Source organism: Columba livia, chromosome 5 (genome assembly GCF_036013475.1).
Source record: "Columba livia isolate bColLiv1 breed racing homer chromosome 5, bColLiv1.pat.W.v2, whole genome shotgun sequence".
NCBI classification, from domain to species: Eukaryota; Metazoa; Chordata; class Aves; order Columbiformes; family Columbidae; genus Columba; species Columba livia.
The window spans coordinates 63,124,525-63,143,041 of record NC_088606.1 but is presented as its reverse complement, the minus strand read 5'-3'; the positions used below and the strand labels follow the sequence as shown (position 1 = coordinate 63,143,041).

Here is an 18,517-nt window from a genome sequence, read left to right as displayed (position 1 = left end):
AGTAGCCTCTTTTTTCACTGCAGCCTGATGCCCTCCCTATCAGAGAATGCCAAACGCTTTGAGTGCATGTAGACCTATACTCCCACAAAATCCTATGCTGATTAGAGCAGATATGTCATGTTGTACAGGCTGTGCAGTCAGGAACTAGATGCATTATAATCGCCAGGTTCTAGATGGAGTCGGCTGTGTTCCCCTTGTCTGACTCTGCTCCTCATAAAGCTGAATGATGTGTTTTGGTATGTCTAGCTCCTTCATTCCACCAGTAGCAATATAATTGTCAACGTCTGCGCTTGGTTTTGACAATATAACAGGGTCATCGTGATCCCATATTGTACCATGGCTGACTGAGCTTGCTCCTTTGAGAGATATTGCACAGTAAGTGAAGAAAAGCTCTTAAGAACAGCATGACTGAGCAGGAATTAGCTGAAAAGCCATGTACATGTGGACGTAGGTCTCCTAATTAGGAAATTAGCATATTCTTGGGTATCACTTCTCATGCTTTGCAAGTATAGCAGAAGTATTGAGCCCCTAGTAGCGCACCACTGTCACCATTAAGTGAGAAACTAGTAGTGGAAAAATGACACGCACCTACATTATGTGTTCCTGCTTGTTGGAAAGCTGAGGTGGAGTGTGTCTTCATCTCATCTTTGTAACAAGAGGGAAACGAGTATTCACAGAACAGTCTTCTGGAGCTGGTATGTGTGCCCATAAAGGACACCACCCGTTTTGCAAGCTCCAGCTTTGCAACTCCTGCTCTCAAGTTGCCAGCTCTGCTTTCAAAACTTCTTCCTGGACGGGAAAAAAAATCATTACTTATTTTGTTCTGTGTGACTAATGTTCTTTTACTATCTTATCTGTTACTAAAACTCCAATATCACAGTATCACAGTATCACAGTATCACAGTATCACAGTATCACAGTATCACAGTATGTTTGGGATTGGAAGGGACCTCAAAAGCTCATCCAGTCCAATCCCCCTGCTGGAGCAGGAACACCCAGATGAGGTTACACGGGATCATTTCCAGGTGGGTTTTGAATGTCTCCAGAGAAGGAGACTCCACAACCTCCCTGGGCAGCCTGTTCCAGTGTCTGTCACCCTCACTGAGAGGAAGTTTCTTCTCAAATTTAAATGGAACCTTTTGTGTTCCAGCTTGATCCCATTACCCCTTGTCCTATCATTGTTTGCCACCGAGAAGAGCCTGGCTCCGTCCTCATGGCACTCACCCTTTGTATATTTATAAGCATTAATAAGGTCACCCCTCAGTCTCCTCTTCTCCAAGCTAAAGAGCCCCAGCTCCCTCAGCCTTTCTTCATAAGGGAGGTGCTCCACTCCCTTCATCATCTTTGTTGCCCTACGCTGGACTCTCTCCAGCAATTCCCTGTCCTTCTGGAACCGAGGGGCCCAGAACTGGACACAATATTCCAGATGGGGTCTCACCAGGGCAGAGTAGAGGGAAGGGAGAACCTCTCTCGATCTACTGACCACCCCCCTTGTAATACACCCCAGGATGCCATTGGCCTTCCTGGCCACAAGGGCACAGTGCTGGCTCATGGTCATCCTGTTGTCCACCAGGACCCCCAGGTCCCTTTCCCCTATACTGCTCTCTAATATGTAATTTCCCAACCTATATTCAGTAAATATTCACTAAACTATAAAAGATTGACCTTGAAACAGATTTTTCCAGATCATTTAAATCACTGGAGCACTCACAGGCCAAGATGACAGGTAATGTAGAAATAGCCCTCCTAGAAAAGAGACATAGTTACTGAGAACCAAGAATTTCTACGTACCTTTTAATGAAAAAATGCTTTAGACTCAGAAGTCTCGAGCAGATAGAAACACTCAGGCTCTTGGCTTACACAGTATCCCCTCCAGAGAATTGCTCACACAGTGTGTGCATATATGTAAATGTAGCAGGTATATAAAGGCAGTTACAATATAAGGAAGCGATGAGAAGTGATGCATACAGTGATATATAAGCTAAATAGCATATTTGGAAACCACCCAAACCAGGCATATTCATTAAACACAGCTCCACTGTCCATTAGAAATACTGAAGTCTCCATCAAGTGATTCTAACTGGTTTAGAAACCAATAGCTGTAAATGCCTGAAGCAACCGGGTGCACCATACAGTTCTCAAAATACAGTGTAGTTATGGTCCATAAATACCTGCATTTTACACTGCAAAACACCCCATCTCAACTGAAGGTGAGCTGTCAAAGGGAAAGAAGAGTATTTGTGTTAAGAGAGGGACAATCAAGCTATCGCCTTCCTTTATTTCAGGTGTTACTGTACCACTTGGAAAGCCCTTGCATCCTAATTTCACAGAAGAGTTGCCACATGCTTTTTGCCCATGTTGTTCTCTAAGGACTTATCCACCATCCACTGGAGAGGGCTCAGGATTAGGTGCTCTGGACCCCTCTTGCTCTTCCACACATGCTGGGAAGGAACCATCCCCAAACCCCCGCCTGGGGTGCAACCAGCTCCCCAGCTCATCCAGAGCTGCCATTCACCACATCCCTGATTGCAGCTGGCGTCCCAAGTGCCTTGAAAATTACTCAAAATTAAATTAAACTGTAAACCTTGGATGAAACATTATGATTTGATTTGCCAAATTAGTCTCTCTAATGAGACAATTAAGTTCCTTACTAGCGTGAATTCTTGAAGAGCCAAGAACTGCTGTTTCCCAAAATAGGCTTAGGAAAAATTGGAACCAATCTTGGTTTTTGGAAGCGAACAAGGCAGGCAAGGCATTGCCATCATTATTGTAGAAACGCAGTCTGTACATAGGCAGTTAACCAAGGCATTTTCTCCCAGATGAGAGACCAATGTTTGGTTTGGAATCAATTTCACAACATATTTGTGAATGCAGACCATACATCGATGCCAGCGTGTATCATGAATTCATCTCTGTGTGCTATTAGACGAGCAGAGTATAAATTTACATAAAAGGTGTCTGCATCTGGTACTGTTCATATGCTCCTTCCCCCTTTCCCATTCAAAATAAAAATAGCAACACAGGAAAAATTTGGGAAGCTTTCAAGAATTGCTGTGAATTACATGAGAAGGAAAGTTTCAGGAAGTCTGGAGATTTGCCATGGACATTTGCAAACCAATTCCAGCCAATCTGTCCCGGTGGCACAGCAATTTGCCAACATGTTGCACGCAGTGATTCAGAGCCTGCTTTGCTTTTAGGAACAGATCCATGTCCCCTTTTATATCCAAGAAGGACAAAACCTCCTAGGGACAACCTGGAGGTGCCCTCTTAGGAGTGACAAGAGCCCCGTGCTTTGCAAAATTCCTCATAAGAGAGAAACTGCTTTAGGACACAGAGAACTGAAGGAACTTTTGCTAAAGTCATCTGTCCCTCTCCCAGTGGAGGGCAACATGTCTTGGTACAACTGTGAGGAGCACAAACCTGACCACAATAACTCCTGGAAGAGAAAGACCATCGTAAGAAAGAAATTTTAATATAAATTTCTTGAGATTTTGCGAAAATTGTCCTCTGGCTGGGAGAGTGTAAAGGGAAATAACCATGAACAAGACAAAAATAAACAGTCACTCTCCCTGATATATATTCACGTGCGCAGATACCTGGGAAGTACTGACTGTGTTGTAGCCAGACTATTAGTACAGACATTCTGTTGCATTTACAAAAGGATAACTCTTACCTGCCTCTAAATAAAATGCATTGTTTCTGCCTGTGTTTCCTTTAAATTACTAGTGTTTTTCTGAAGCCCACTGATGTGACAACAGCATTCCAGGTCTGGACTCAGCAGTGACAAAAAACAAAAGGAAATCTCCTGATCCAATATTCACAGAATCACAGAATCACAGAATCAACTGCGTTGGAAAAGACCTCAGAGATCATCGAGTCCAACCCTTGGTCCAACTCTAATCCGTTTACTAGTTCATGGCACTAAGTGCCATGTCCAATCTCAGTTTAAAAACCTCCAGGGACGGTGAGTCCAGCACCTCCCTGGGCAGCCATTCCAATGCCTGACCACTCTCTCTGCAAATAATTTCTTTCTAATATCCAGCCTAAATTTCCCCTGGCAGAGTTGAAGCCCATGCCCCCTTGTCCTGTTGCTAACTGCCTGGGAGAAGACAAACAAACCAAATTCAAACATTCAAACAAACCAAATCCATAACAGTATTTTCGCAGAACATGGTAGTCTTCTATTTAGTTCTAAAATTCTCATTTCTTCAAGTCCTTTTAGTTCACAAGGCCATGAAGCTTACATAGTTTCACTAAATTTTCAACTAATGTTTCCTGATGTCATAAATGTTCACATTGAATGTAAACACGGATGCAACTATCCAGTGGGGCTTGTTAGTGCACTTTTACACTTCAAGAAAGTTTATGGATCGTCCCACTCAAAGATGAAAAATAAAACCTAGAAGACTCATATCAAAATTTGCCCTGAGAAGCCTTACGCTCCTCCAAACTTTCTGTTTTCAAAAACAGCTAGAAAATATACTTCCTTAAAAATGCCTTGAAGCACTACAGTACTTAGCGCTGATCTGGCACAAAACCAAACAGTAACCTTCTCTTCTTTTCTTTTCTTTTCTTTTCTTTTCTTTTCTTTTCTTTTCTTTTCTTTTCTTTTCTTTTCTTTTCTTTTCTTTCCTTTCCTTTCCTTTCCTTTCCTTTCCTTTCCTTTCCTTTCCTTTCCTTTCCTTTCCTTTCCTTTCCTTTCCTTTTCTATGCCTAAGAATTTCCTAACCAACAATCCTACAGGTGCCCATCACTGGAGAGCTCGCTAGAAACAGCACTCATGCTCAGCCGGTGCAGGGTCTTCATAGCCACCTCGCATCCATTGATGTAGTTTGCTATTAACAGAGGGGAAAAAAAAAGAAGGAGGGAAGTAAAAGCCAAGTGATATTATTATCAGTATGATAGTTATGACAGTAGGGAAATATTTTCATAGCATAGCAATATATGCAACCTGTATCCTTTATTTATTCTATTAAATGGCAGAAGGTGCTTACTAGCAACAGCACAGCTTTTCAGAAACCTGAATTTGACCTATGGAGTCATAAAAAGTGGCCTATCATCACTGTTTTTATTTATATACAGGGACAGATTTTAGCTAAAACATACTGGTGTAGCCTCATTGACTTCAGGGCTGGGTGCTTGCAGGCATGTACTAAGAATGTGACCCAATGTTTGTTTGTTTTTCAGACCACAAAAGCAGTACTGCACAATCTACCAGTGTATTTTAGTGAAGCTGACCAGCGGAGACTCCCTTTGCTTTAAGGCACATATTTTCATGTTTCCCACAGATCTGCTACATTTCAGGCTCTCGCTAAACCAAAAATGCATCTGACTTCCAAACATCTCCTGACTTAGTCGAGTTTGTTCCCATTACTTCATTTTTAGTTTTGCACATACATCAACTAATGTTAAACAATGAAGACAACCCAAGCAGAGAGTTTTGCTCACAGGTTATTAAATGACCATTAATCTTTCCCTTTCGTTTTGAAGTTCTCCAAATAGCAATGGAATTGGCTTAAGCCTGGACATTACACAGTTCGAAATACAGATGTGAAAGCTGGAACGGAGACCATGGCTGAAGGGGTAACCAAGATGGTGTAGCAAATGAACAGACATGTTTGCATAACATCATGGCAGCCTCCTGAAAAGCAAAACTATAGAACTTGCCAGAGCAAACAGATGGTTACACAGCAAGTGAGAATATAGCTCTTTTGTACAAGTTCAGCCGAAGGAATATAAAATAATGAGCTCATAGTTTAAGAACAGATGATGAATGCAAGGTAAACAGTGAACAGGAAAATGTGATTAGTCATCTTTAATTTATTTCACCAGGCCTCCTATTTTTGTTACCTAAAACAATGAGAAAATGACCCTTAACTGTAGTCAAAAGGGTCTTGAATCCATTCTGTGTGCCTGCTTGCGTTGTGGCAAGCTTCTAGCTGCACCTGCCAACAGGTTCTTTCAAGCACTTGAACAATCCCTGCAGAATTACCTCGGTTTGTCAGAAATAAAACTGTGGGTTTGAAGAAAGAGCACGTGAAAAGACGATGTGGTGTAACCTTATATGTCAAAATATGCTTTAATAATATTTTAAATGTTAAAAACAAAATTCAAGGCCACCTGCAATATTTGATACGCCAGTTCCTTTGTTTATGTAACGCTGCTGCAAGCTGCTGAACAGGAGTAGCTGCGTTTTAACGATGGAAGTAGTAACCCCATAAACATAGATCAGGAAATTTAAGGAGAGAGAAAGGGAGAGGGCAGATGTTAAGGAGAGAAAGAGCAAGCAGGCTTAAAGACCTCAAACGAGGATGAATTCTTGGCTCCACTGAAGATTATGGGAGTTTAATCAATTATTTCAGCAGGATCAGCATGTTAATCGTGGCTATAGTGCACTTGGATCTTGTGCAACGTGTTTCAGATGAACGTCAGGTATCATTAGTCCACATACAGATAATGAACAGTAGTTTCTTGAAATTGCCTTTGTACTTGAAATTCATTATCAAATTGCTTAGCTTATCAAATCATAAACCCTGTCCCTATAAAAAAGTAGGTAAATCTTAAAAATCTCTTGAACCATTCACTAGCTATAGCACGGTGAGTAGAAAGCTGACAGGAAATAATGAATTTTGTGATAAAAAGAAATAAAATAATTTTCTCTTTCCATCATTAATAGTTTTGATGACCATTCCAGAAAAAAAGAAATGCTGTGATTGAGTAATTATCTCTTCAAGTGGCTACCACAAGATCAATGACATCAAACTAAAAAGATTAATTCTTTTATATATAGGTATATATCTCTATGGTTCAAGAATGGAAGAGAAAGTAACACAGAGGATACAAAAATATGGAGCAAGAGTCAGGTTAGATAGATTTAAATATTGTGAAGGCCCTTTTAACTACAAAATACAAAAATCCTCTATATTCCTTACAGGAAGTGACTCTATATGGGGAATGGTGACAGGTGGTCTGGATGCAATAAGAAGTTCAATGATGCATAGCTGCTGATCATATAGAGAATGTCTTAACACCTTTCCCTTCAACTGCATAACATCTATGGACAATGTACTTGCCTCTTGCAATGCTCCATTCAGAGACCTACCCACAAAGACAGCCTTTGAAAGCTATAAATCTGATCTCATGGATAAAGTTTATATATTCTTTTAACTTTTCAAATAAAGGAGGAAAACTAAAATACCAATATTTATTCTCCACAAAGGCTTTTACCACCCAAAATACCAGGAAATGTTGAAATATTTTCTTTGAAGTATTTTCCATTCAGCTTTCTCAACATGTCATGAAGTCTGCCCGAATTACATTTCTGTGCTTTGTGCCAAACTTCTCCACGGACTATGCGTTCCATCATGATGGGATTTCTGTGATGCAAACTGTGTGGCCATAACCTGACATGAAAGATGTGGCTTTTGCAGTGAACCCAGGCCCTGCAGCGGGAGGGAAATAAAGCACTGCGAAGGTATCATAACAACTGAGATCAACACAGATTAATAAGAAGCAGATCTGAAAGGAGAAGAATTGGCTTAGCTTTACAAACTGGTGTTTTGAGAGCTCGCCTGACAAAAACTAAGTGCTTACTTCTCAGCTGCAATTTCTTTTCCAGTAGCAGATCCAAAACTTCAGCAAAATAGCTTTAAAAAGACCTCGTTTCTCTTTCCACAAGAGGACAGAGCAACACCCCCCCACTCATACGAAAGTGCCACGTTTTTCCCACTTGAAAATTCGGCTTGAGGGCTCCTCCACGCACAGAGCGGGCCCGACATGAAGCCGTCGGCTTTTGCTGGCACGGACGAGCCGAGCTGTCACGGTGTTCAGACAGCAGACAGGAGAGGAAGAGGGCAGGACAGGCTGGTGGCTATCCAGAAGGTGGCATTTTTCCCTATGAGGTTCCAGCCTGGCAAGAAGCCCCTGGTCGATCAGCCCCCAGACAACAGATGTATTACCCAAAAGCTGAGAAATGGAAAAATGGGATTTTTTTTATTTCCACCCTGATGCTTTTCACTTGCAGAACACAAACATATGGTAGTTTTCAGGCGGGCTAAAATAGAGGGGCGAGGAGTCCATCTGCACGGCAAGGCTGACCCTGACACGACAGATTTACTGTGGTTGAAGAATCCAGCCCTGTGCCTCGCTGCAGGAGGGGCAGGCAGCTCTCAGGGGCGGCTAAATACTGTGCCAAAGCCTCATGTTTGGTATTATATTTTGACCAAATTCAAATCTCGTCAATATCACTCTACCATCCAAAAGTATCTTCAGGGTTAAATCTGGCTGATATATTCTTCTCTGTGAGCTTCGCACACACTTCTTCTGTCTACCGCTATTTCTGTGACAGTGGCTGCTTTCCAGGAACGGAGAAATTGATTTCTGTATGCAATTAAAAGGGAGAGAAAAATCCAACTGAGTTCACGGTTCATCTGATACTGTTGCTAGAAACTCAGAGAAGACGCAGTACAAAACTATGGCCTCCTGAAAACAATTAATCAGGAATTACGCAACACAATAGTTACCTTGCTTTAAGTGACATTTCGTCAAAGGGTTAATTACAGACCCAGAAACATACTAACAAAACAAAACAAAACAAAAAACATGTGGAAGGCATCAAGCTTGAATTTTCAACATGAGCAACACTAACAGACCTTTTCTATAGCCAGGCACAATCCCTGTAATTCTACAAATTAGACTGAGCCCCTGGGAAGTATGTGCCTGCAGCTGCTACGCAGATGTGCAGATAGAAAATGAAGCAGATTCTTCCAAATAATACTGGATAGTTCTAAAGCTAATAAAATTACCACTGATCCAGCGTTAACTGACAACTTTACTTCTAAAAAAGCCATATATTTCATCTTATAGCAAAACACATTCAAAGCCGAAAAGTAACCTCCTCTCACTTCAGAGTGATTCCCATTTTGTAAATGTTAATTTATTGTTAAGAATCTCTCTTTGGGAATAAGGAAAGCTGTCCTTGCTGATTGTCTGGAAGTAAGAGCCCTTCCTCAGGAACCTGATTAGCATTTGTCAAGACAGACAAACACAAATACTATTCTGCAAGTATTTATCTAACGTTTAAAAATCAAATTAGTTTTTGCTTGTGGAAGATGAAGAAATAGCCCCAGCCAACCTGTATGGCTGGCTGATTGTCAAGATCAGCTAAGAACCAAGTTGCATTTACTGCCTTCCTGCTTTGATCTCACGTGACTACATTCTTATCTGCTTTTCCTACAGTTTCTGGCCTCCACATGAATGTAATAGCGAAGCCTGGATTCTGCAAGAAATACAGAGCCAGAAGTTCTAAACAGAACTTGGAAAATCTATTATAGGTAACCAAACTCAACTCCACTTCAAGAAGAATTGAGAGCAAACTCCCACTTCAGGAATCTATTAATAAACAGATATTCAGAAATGTGGCCTTGAGCACTTGCTCTTTGGTACTTTTGACAACCAGGGCTCTAAAGGATCTGACTGTGGCAAGTATGTGTTTGGCATGGAGTCTACACACATCCTACAAAAAGCTTTAACAAAATTATTTTTAGAGTCATATGAGCTTGACCAATTGAAAACCTTTTGTACGTAAGTCACAAATGAACTGACCTTCAATAACCTTTACAGAAACCCCAATTAACAGGAACAGCGACAGCACACCAAACACTTCAGAATACTATTCTTTGTGAAAGCGTACCCATTCGTTGCTAAATTCATAATTATTAAAGCGGAAATAATTCCCCTGCATTTGGGGACGAGGAGTCAACAACAAACAACATGATGATGGATATAGAGGGTGAGGAGGGAATGGAAAATAAACAGAGCGACCAGAAAGAAAAAGGAAGACAAGGACTGAAAACAGAGGAAAATGGATGCATGTTGGGAGGGAATGTCACAGATGTGATGAGGTCACAGGCAAGTGGCAGGGGCAAAAGGTCTTTTTTCCATTGGAGAACACAGGAAAACAGGCAAGTGGGAAAGGAAGCAGAGGTATCTGACAGAAATTACTTTAGCAAGCATTTTTCCATCCCTCTCTCACCTTACTGCAAAATTGAAAATAATTTTGATTAAAAAGAGGTTTTTTTATATGCTCTTCTTGGAACCTGATCAAAGTAGTGCCTCCTCAGTCAATATATTTCTTGAAGTCCCCAAATGTGCCTAAAATATTCCCCTTTGCTGTAACTCTGATGGCCTACAATCACTTCAAGCTGTGGTCTCCTCAGTTAGAATAAACAACGTTGTGCCAATCCTTGGCTGATGAAAACCTCCAGAAACATACCAGGAGCTTAAAAGCGAGACGTTGTAATTTTGCAGAGGGCACTCCTCCCTGTGAATTACTGTTCTGTTAGCATCCCACCATGCCATTAGGAGACACCACTCTGATACCAGTGGTAGCTGTCCCAAGGCTTGTTTACAACAAAGCGTATTTGCTAAGGCATCACTGCACCAACATAACTACTCCCTTTCTACTCCACAGCTACTATAAATCTCTCAAAGGTTTGCATTATTCAACGCAAAAGTCCCAGAGACCCCTGCAATCTTTGAGAGAAGTGTGCGGCGTGTGCGGCTTAGGAAGAGCACCCTTGCCCAACTCCCATATAGACATTGATGAGATGTTTCTCAAGCTGAGGAACATCTTCTACATAGTTTCCTCAGAGTGCAGGGCATTTTCACCCATATCCAGGCCAGAACTACTGATGTGGACTAATGGGTCTGTTGCCATTTTCCACCCTCAGAAACTGGCGGCTGGAAAGATTTGCCCGCAACACCCTGTTTTTAAAGCTCTTTTCCGGATAAATATGTAATCACATTTTTTAAGGTTGTTTTTCTGTAGCAGTTTGAGACATGACAAGCTCTGACATCTACCTCAAGGGAAACGCTGATGCCCAAAGCAGCATTCAGGGCAGCATCACAAGAGATGATCCTGTTCCTAATTCGGCCTCGCAGATGAACTCAAAACACGTGGCTTTTTCTGTATACCCTCCACCAGAGACACAGGCCAGGAGGACCTCCTGTCACCTCTGCTAGCACAGGCTGAAGGAACCAACACTGGTCCGGCTCCTGGTCCCACTTCCACCCCTTAGTGACCACACTATCTGGGGGGCACATAGGCAGTGACATAATGCCAGAAGATGAGGACCAGCTGCTACTTCTCCATATGTCCCACTCAAGAAGAGAAATGAGGGAGCTGCAGCTTCACTCGTTGCCTTTTGGCACTGGATATTTCTTTACACAAGAATAACTGGAAGCCTAGATGAACCAGGGAATTCGTAATAAGAGAGAGAAAATACTTTTTAGACAGCCCATATGCTTCTGATCAGGCTTGCCTGGACAGCAGTCCAGGGCTGTCATTGTTGCAGAACAAAGCTGCTTTATTTTTATTTATTATTGGTAATATGTACATAGCTAATGGCCCTAGCCAAAAGTCAGGACCGTACTGCATCAGATGTTGTTCTGTAAAATTGTAAATAAAAGTGTTTGTCCTCAAAAGATCATATGTGAGACAGGCCGTGGAAGGAAGGAAACGGTATCTCTGTTTTGCTATGGCAACTGATGCACCGGGATGTTTGTGCAGGGTCACGTAGGAAATCTGTAGCAAAGCCAGAATTTGAACCTACATCTTCTGCATGCAATTACAGCACGAGAGCAACAGGTCCTTCCTTCCTCTCCAACATTTGTTGTCTGACTTCTAGCCGAGGGCTTGAACCTGAGAACATCACCATGGAAAACAAGCCTAAAACAGTAGCATCAAGAAAGCAATTCCATCAGCAATTGGCAGCCAAGGATTCCAGCCAGACCTGTGGACTGGGACAGAGCAGTTGTCCCACCAGCACCCAGGAGGCATCTTTCCGAACCACGTTTGAAAGGCATCCCTGAGACACAATGTTTGTTTTTCTGCTGTATCATTGCACTGGGTAGGTGTGAACACAGAGCCAGGGGATGCAAATTCAGCCCTGACCCTGCTGGCAGCAGGACATACCTCAGGATATTGCTCAACATCTCTACTGGTTCACTGTTCACTGCTAGTGTCTTTGTTTTCATCAAGGAGCCCTAAATAAGGCGTTCAGAAGTTATTTGTTCTTTCCCAGAACTTTCATTTTGGGGAAGATTTGCAGATATAGCATTGTCAGAGCTAATATATTTCAACCGATGTTGAGCTTGTACAGAGCAGGTTGTCAGTTCACAGAACAAGGACAGTAACAAAGAAGACAAAGAGCAGAAACGGAGAAGCAATAACTGATAGCAGCATATATTGTGAAATTGATAGCCTTAATTTATGGTGTGTCCTTCTCAGAAGTTATGTTAATGGAACACTTCATTATTCACAGATTGAATGAGAAAAAGTATGTTGGCTGACTAACAGGACAAATCCTAGCATTAACTGTAAAGTAGCATAGCAAATTCTACTTCAGAAATTTAAGTGTGTCTTGCACTATTTTTCCCCATTTAGTTATTTCTGCATGTCTCTGAAATTCAAGACATTCAATTTACAATACTTTTTCTGAAATTTTCCAGAAATTCCATGAAGTACATACATATGGTGAAATAGCACCTGTTTGCTGAAACAAAATTGCTACGGCACATCCAGCTTTGTCACCTGCTTGCCTAGGAACCCAAATACTTGAACAAAATGGCATTTCAGAGCCACTCAGCACTGTAAGAAGTTTCTTCATTCCTTTAATGCTTCAGCTGGGACCATTGGACCAGCCCAGGCCATGAGCATCTAAACTCTTATCTCCTGGATGTACCTGGAGATGCAACTTATGCACTTGGGGAAGGTCATCATTCAGTGACCTGGTCATGGAAAAGCTAGACAGACAAAAAAAGCAAGGCCAGAGTCCATTAGAAACCTGCCTGATAGGTGATGTTTCACTGGAGTTGTTCTGCTGGTTAAAAGATCCTTCATTTCTTCCAAAATCCATCTTATTCCAGAAACGTACCAAACAAGTATCATTCCACACTCTTGTTTTCTCAACAAGGATTGGGAATGAGCCCAGTGACAAAAGGTGTTGAACTGATTTGTTGTCCTGTCCAACACTATGGATTTCAAAAGCTGTTTGTCATGTAAAGTGAAATCCTCAAAAATATTTGGGAGAGGAATGTGGATCCACTGTTTATCCTGGAGGTATTTTTGGAATTTTGTAAGGTGACTCGAGAAATCGAAATTTTGATGGTTAAAAGGTAGCAGAAAGGTTTACAGGAACAAACAAGCTCCACTCCGTGAAGCACCATATAGAGCTGCCAGCTAGAAATTCAGATGGAACAGGGGATAACATAATTAATAAAAATCAAAGCTAATAAATGTAAAAATAGTGGAGTTCTCTCTGTGGACCCACCAGATGTTCTCTGGAAGGGAAAGGATGTTTGAGGACAGAAGGACACATCTCTATACCAGAAAACTCTTTCCTAACACACTAGGTTTTACTTATGTCTTTAAAATGCCTTTTCTTCAGCTGTTTTTGACATGCCTTTTTCATTAACATAAGTGGGAAATGCAGGCAAATTTTAAAAGTCCCCTTGGGCTACCATAGGGAATGCTCCTGCCACTTCCACCATTGGCTCAAGTCCATACAGCACAAAACCTGAACTGGGAAAATTGGAGGAAAGCAAGCATCAATAACCTTGTGCACACTACAGGCACCTACATCAGGGTGTGCAGGGGGCTGCTGCTCAAGGTTAGAGGGCCCAGTGGTGAAATGTAATTATTCAGAGCCTGATTTACCTCTAGTATTCCAGCATTCCCGCAGGTGGGCAGCCCTGGGAAATATGGGAGGTTTTATGGAGCGAAGCAGCTGGTAGCAGAAAGGTTACACAGGCAGCTCCTTAGCTCCTAAGATTTAGGCCAATATCCAACAGTACAACATGTACTCATGACTTTGAAATCAAATGTGAGACTTTATTGTCTTCCCTGTCCATTTTTTTCACCAATATTTTACCAGCTTGCACACAGTAACTGATTGCACACAGTTATTGTTATGAGCCGCGTGTTGATATGCTCTCCAGTACAACCAGTCCCACTGAAGCAAACAGCCCCGCTCATGCTGTAAGGCACCAATATTCAGCGTGATAATGCAAAATAAAACTTGTTCCTAAATCTCAAGGGTTAAAATAGGAGAAAAAACCTAAACATTTTTCAGTTACTACGAGATACCTTTTAGCACTGCTTCTCATAATCAAAATCAGTTAAGTGATGGGTTTAAAATCATTATTAAACCACATGTTCAAGAATTTGCTATATTAATAGTCCAATTTTTATACAGCGAGCTGTATTACTACTCAGTAATTGTCCTCTTTATTGTGGGTACAAGAAAAAAATCGCACTTTACCTTTTCACATTAGCAGAACTACTATTAGAGCTGAGAAAAGGCTTGTTAAAGCATCAACTTCTGGAACTGTTTCAAAGTTGGAAAAAGCAGCTGGGTGGCTACAGACATAGGACACAATCTAACTAGGGGTAATCTTTAGATCCAGTAAAATTAAGCCCTAAAACCAGGGATTTCACCTGAATAGTAAGGGAGATTAGGATTTGATCCTGTGTCCCTGATGTTAATTTGTCACCCTGTATTGTCTGGCAGTGAACAATTAAGGGGCAATCCTGGAAGGCTGATAGGAGTCGAGGGAACTTAATGCCTGGCGAAGATAAGGCAAGTATATTGTTTCCTGTTTACACTGGACATGAGCTTTATATAATTATCCCACTAGTTAGAATTAACTGGGCAATTATCCTGGCAGACAATAGGACATTGATGACAGCAAAACAAAGGGATCTCAGAGCAGCTCCTTCGTCTGCTCCGCTGCCAGTCCCAGCCCCACCGAATCGCCCGGGTCCTGGCCGCCGTCCCAGCCCGAACAAGGGCTGCACAGTTACAGGGGGAGCAGCAAGGGAAACAGTTTTCCTAACCTGTCAGCGTTTAAGAACTCAAACATTTTTCCTTACCACAAAAGGAGTTGAAAATTTGGAGGGAGAAACGTCCACAGAGTCAGCGTTACGCAGGAGGACAGACTGGCTGGACAGAGCAGCTTTGCTTTCCGTGCATTTGAAATGTTCTGTTCAGATTTCGACCTCCTTTATCGGAGTGAAAGCAGCACTGTCAAAGGGGCTTTTTTTTTTTAAACCCAAAAAAACCTCTACGCAGGAGACTCAGCCGAGCTGAATCTTTCCTGGCAACAATTCCAGCCCAGTGAATTGACTCATTTTGTCAGAAAACTTCTGACCAGCAGCAGTCAGTGGTTCATACAAGACAAAAGAATAGAATGCCAGTGCCATTCCCATGACTCTGTTTTCTAGCCCAGGGGACTCTGCTCAGGTCTGGCATGGCAGGGACCCTGCTCTGCGGTGGCATTTCTACCTCCCTTGCCACACCAGACCTAAACAAATCTTGAGTCGCGAAAGGTTTTCACTCTGAGCACCGATTCCCATGTTAGATGAACCCTTATAGCTACCCAGCCCAAGCAGCCGTGCAACACAATTCATAGAAATTAAACGAGCCATTCCAAATTCTAACACCGAATTTGTACTTTTTCAGCATATTTCAGAGACATCTGAAGACTGACCTGAAATGCCCTGGTGCCTGCTGGTCACTTGTGAACCTGAGAATCCCAAGACACCAGAAGTTTAGACTTAATTCATGATCCGGACAATTATATTTAGCCCTTATGTTTTCTCTCCTCTACACAGAAAAGGGAAAATTCTCTTATTTTCTGAATGCAAATCAAAAGATGATTCTATCTATGGAACACCTCACACTAAATCTCAAAATAGCTACAGTCTTAAATAATTAAAAGGCTGATTCTTTAGATGGAGATGCAATACCTACAGCAAAATTGAACTACAAATTCCCCAATATTAATGTATTTCAAACATTCTGTCTCTATACCAATATTTACAACCACCATCTTGAAGGAAATCAGAGCTGAGAATATCTGTTAGTTATCCAAATACCAGATTTACCAAAATCATCTGAATCTCACTATGAGAGCTGGTGCCATGTACAGGTGACCAATGCTTATTTCAGTCTAGACAAGCTCACTACCTTCCTTAGGCTTAAGTAAAACCTCCAGCAAAAAAAAAACCCTCATGCCTCAACCATATTACAAAAGGGACAAATTCTCAAATTAATAACAAGGTCTAAAACTCAATGACTTCTATGAATTCAAGTGGCTTTTATGCCTTGTATTTCGTTCTGGAGAACTGTAGCCACAGACTCCTTATCCATTGCAAATATACACTAAACAAATAAAAGTTCCCTTCAGTTTAAGGAAACTAGTTACACAGGTAGATATTCTTCCAGAAATTGAAGGCAGCTGTGAGAAGATAGGATGGTATTTCTTTTCTCCTTCCAACTTTTTGTTTTTGGTGGAGTTTTCTTAAGGTGAAGAAGAATCATGAGAAGAGAGGAAAAAAAAAATCATTTGGAAGCTCTGCAGGTCAGCAAAATACACTGGAGAAAACAAAAGAAAAGGTCTTAGTATTTTCATACTGCTAAGCCTGAAAGAAGCAGATGATAGACACTTGAATGTGATGCTACTTTTACACCCCTGTTCTCTCAGGAGACTTGTACATACTTTTTTAGTTTGGACTAATAATAAATAATAGGTTTCCTGCCACTAACGACAAGGTTCCCGTCTCCCCTCCCAAATTAAGCGGGTCTGCCCAAGAGGTCTGGCCCTTCGCACACACGAGCTCGCTGGCTGCAGAGCCCCTGCAGAGCCGCACCGAACACACACAGGAAAGTGTTGCTTCTGCTCCCTTCCTGAACTTCTTAAACTCCAGCTGACCCGGAGTAAAACCCATTTTAATGGGGCCTCAGTTAAATCAGTCAACTGAGTCCTTGTTGAACTAGGCAACAATATGCAGAAATAAAAATAATAATAATAATTTTTTAAAAATACATTTCCTTTTTGGAGTCTTGGTTTTTCCTTTCCTTAGACAACAAGGCAATAGTTATGTTCCCAGTTTTAATCCCCATGCCACTGTAGAGCTAAATGTCATTACTCAAATAGTGCAGCTACCATCCATTAAACAGTGGTGCATCTGGTTTTATGGCAGTTCCCCTCCAGTGCCATAGCAGATGAGGTGCTGTTACTCCACCAAACTGTCCAGCTTCTGATTTTCACTCAGTAATTCCTTCCGATGGTGACACAAGTGCAGTGAACAACAATTGAAACTGATAATTGATAAAGAACACATCGAAGTTGGTTTTAATGTAAAAAGAAAGTAAGAATATTCTTTTTAATTCCTCATTTCAGCCTGATCCTGCAATGACAGGAGCCAGAGGTATTACAGTAGATGTATTACTTTATCTCCGTTGTGCTCTTCTCTGGAGCAGAAGTTATACTGTGTTTAACCATATGGCTACTCTAGCAGTTTTAAGACAAACACATAGCAAAAATACAGAGGATGCCAGATGTCTTTAAAACCTTGTTATTAGCATTGTAAACCTCAATCTTCACACATCCAAACTCCTGCAAGCATGATAAATCTGCATTACCAAAGTAGCATATTATTGAATCAAGTTTCAATTTGGATTAGAGTAACAATGACAAAAGAGCCAAAATTTGCAACAAACCCAAACCTGGGCTCTTGATATTGTCACATGTATTTAAACAAAATCAGTTACACCAAAGGAGTCCAAGTAAGTTAAGGGCACGTCTTTCCTGTGGCATGAGCAACAAGTGCTGTAGCAGGTGTGGGAGATAGTGGGAGAGATAAATCCTCCTTATTCTGTAACTTCTCTTGAAGCGTTTCAGTCTTTCATGGATCTTCGCACACGTCCCTGCGAGATACAAACTGACCACAAGCGTTGGGGCTGCAGCATCAAACTTCTGTTGCGTGGTTTGTCTGAAGAAATTAAACAAACTCTGCCACGTTCACTATCCTTTCAAGACTCCACATCCACAGCTCCTTATATAATTGTGTGTTCTCTGGATGTATATGTATATAACACCATTCTTCACGACTGAAAGACCCAAGCGCACATTCCTTCAGGTCTCCCTTGCCTTCTAATACTTCTACATCAGCAGCTAGAGTCTGTGCCAGTCCACGGCTACACAAACTGCACTTCTTTCATGCTGGCATTCATGCATTTCATTCCATTTTCAAAAGCACTTTTAGGAATGGGTGAGGCAAACAAATTTTCCAAAGTACTAAGCAGTTTCTGGTTTTGAAAATCTTACCACATCATTTAGACGGCCAGTCTATAAGCCCCGAGGCAAATTGTCGGTACTGAGACAAAAGAGGAGACACACACTCCTTTTAATACAACTAGTATTTGATCATTTAAACAGCCACATACATTTTCAAATGCTGTCCTTGGAAATGTTACTCTAACCCCCAGGCACTCTTTAAACAAAGGGTGCCTACATTTGCCGTGCAGGTCTTTACACAGAGGTTAGGAAAAACTTCTTACAGTAAAACCCACAGAAACAAGAAAAACACCAGTTTAAATGATGAGCCACAGCTGGGGATCAAAGGGTCAGCATTTTGACCAGAAGGGAATCCCTCTTCCACTCCTTGCATTAT

The 18,517-nt window shown here is 41.5% G+C and overlaps 1 long non-coding RNA gene across 3 annotated transcripts in view; it reads right to left on the bottom strand.

Moving 5' to 3' along the window:
• Window positions 1-16,046, bottom strand: part of LOC135579623 (uncharacterized) — an 89,302-nt gene extending 73,256 nt beyond the window's left edge. Inside the window, exons 1-2 of one of the 3 annotated variants that reach the window (XR_010473138.1) lie at window positions 14,933-16,046; window positions 589-789 (exon numbers count right to left, since the gene is read on the bottom strand). This is a non-coding gene — a long non-coding RNA (uncharacterized LOC135579623). The remainder of the gene's footprint in view (window positions 1-588; window positions 790-14,932) is intronic. The other 2 variants (XR_010473134.1, XR_010473139.1) reach the window with 2 other exon arrangements.
• Between the last annotated feature and the right edge of the window lie 2,471 nt (window positions 16,047-18,517).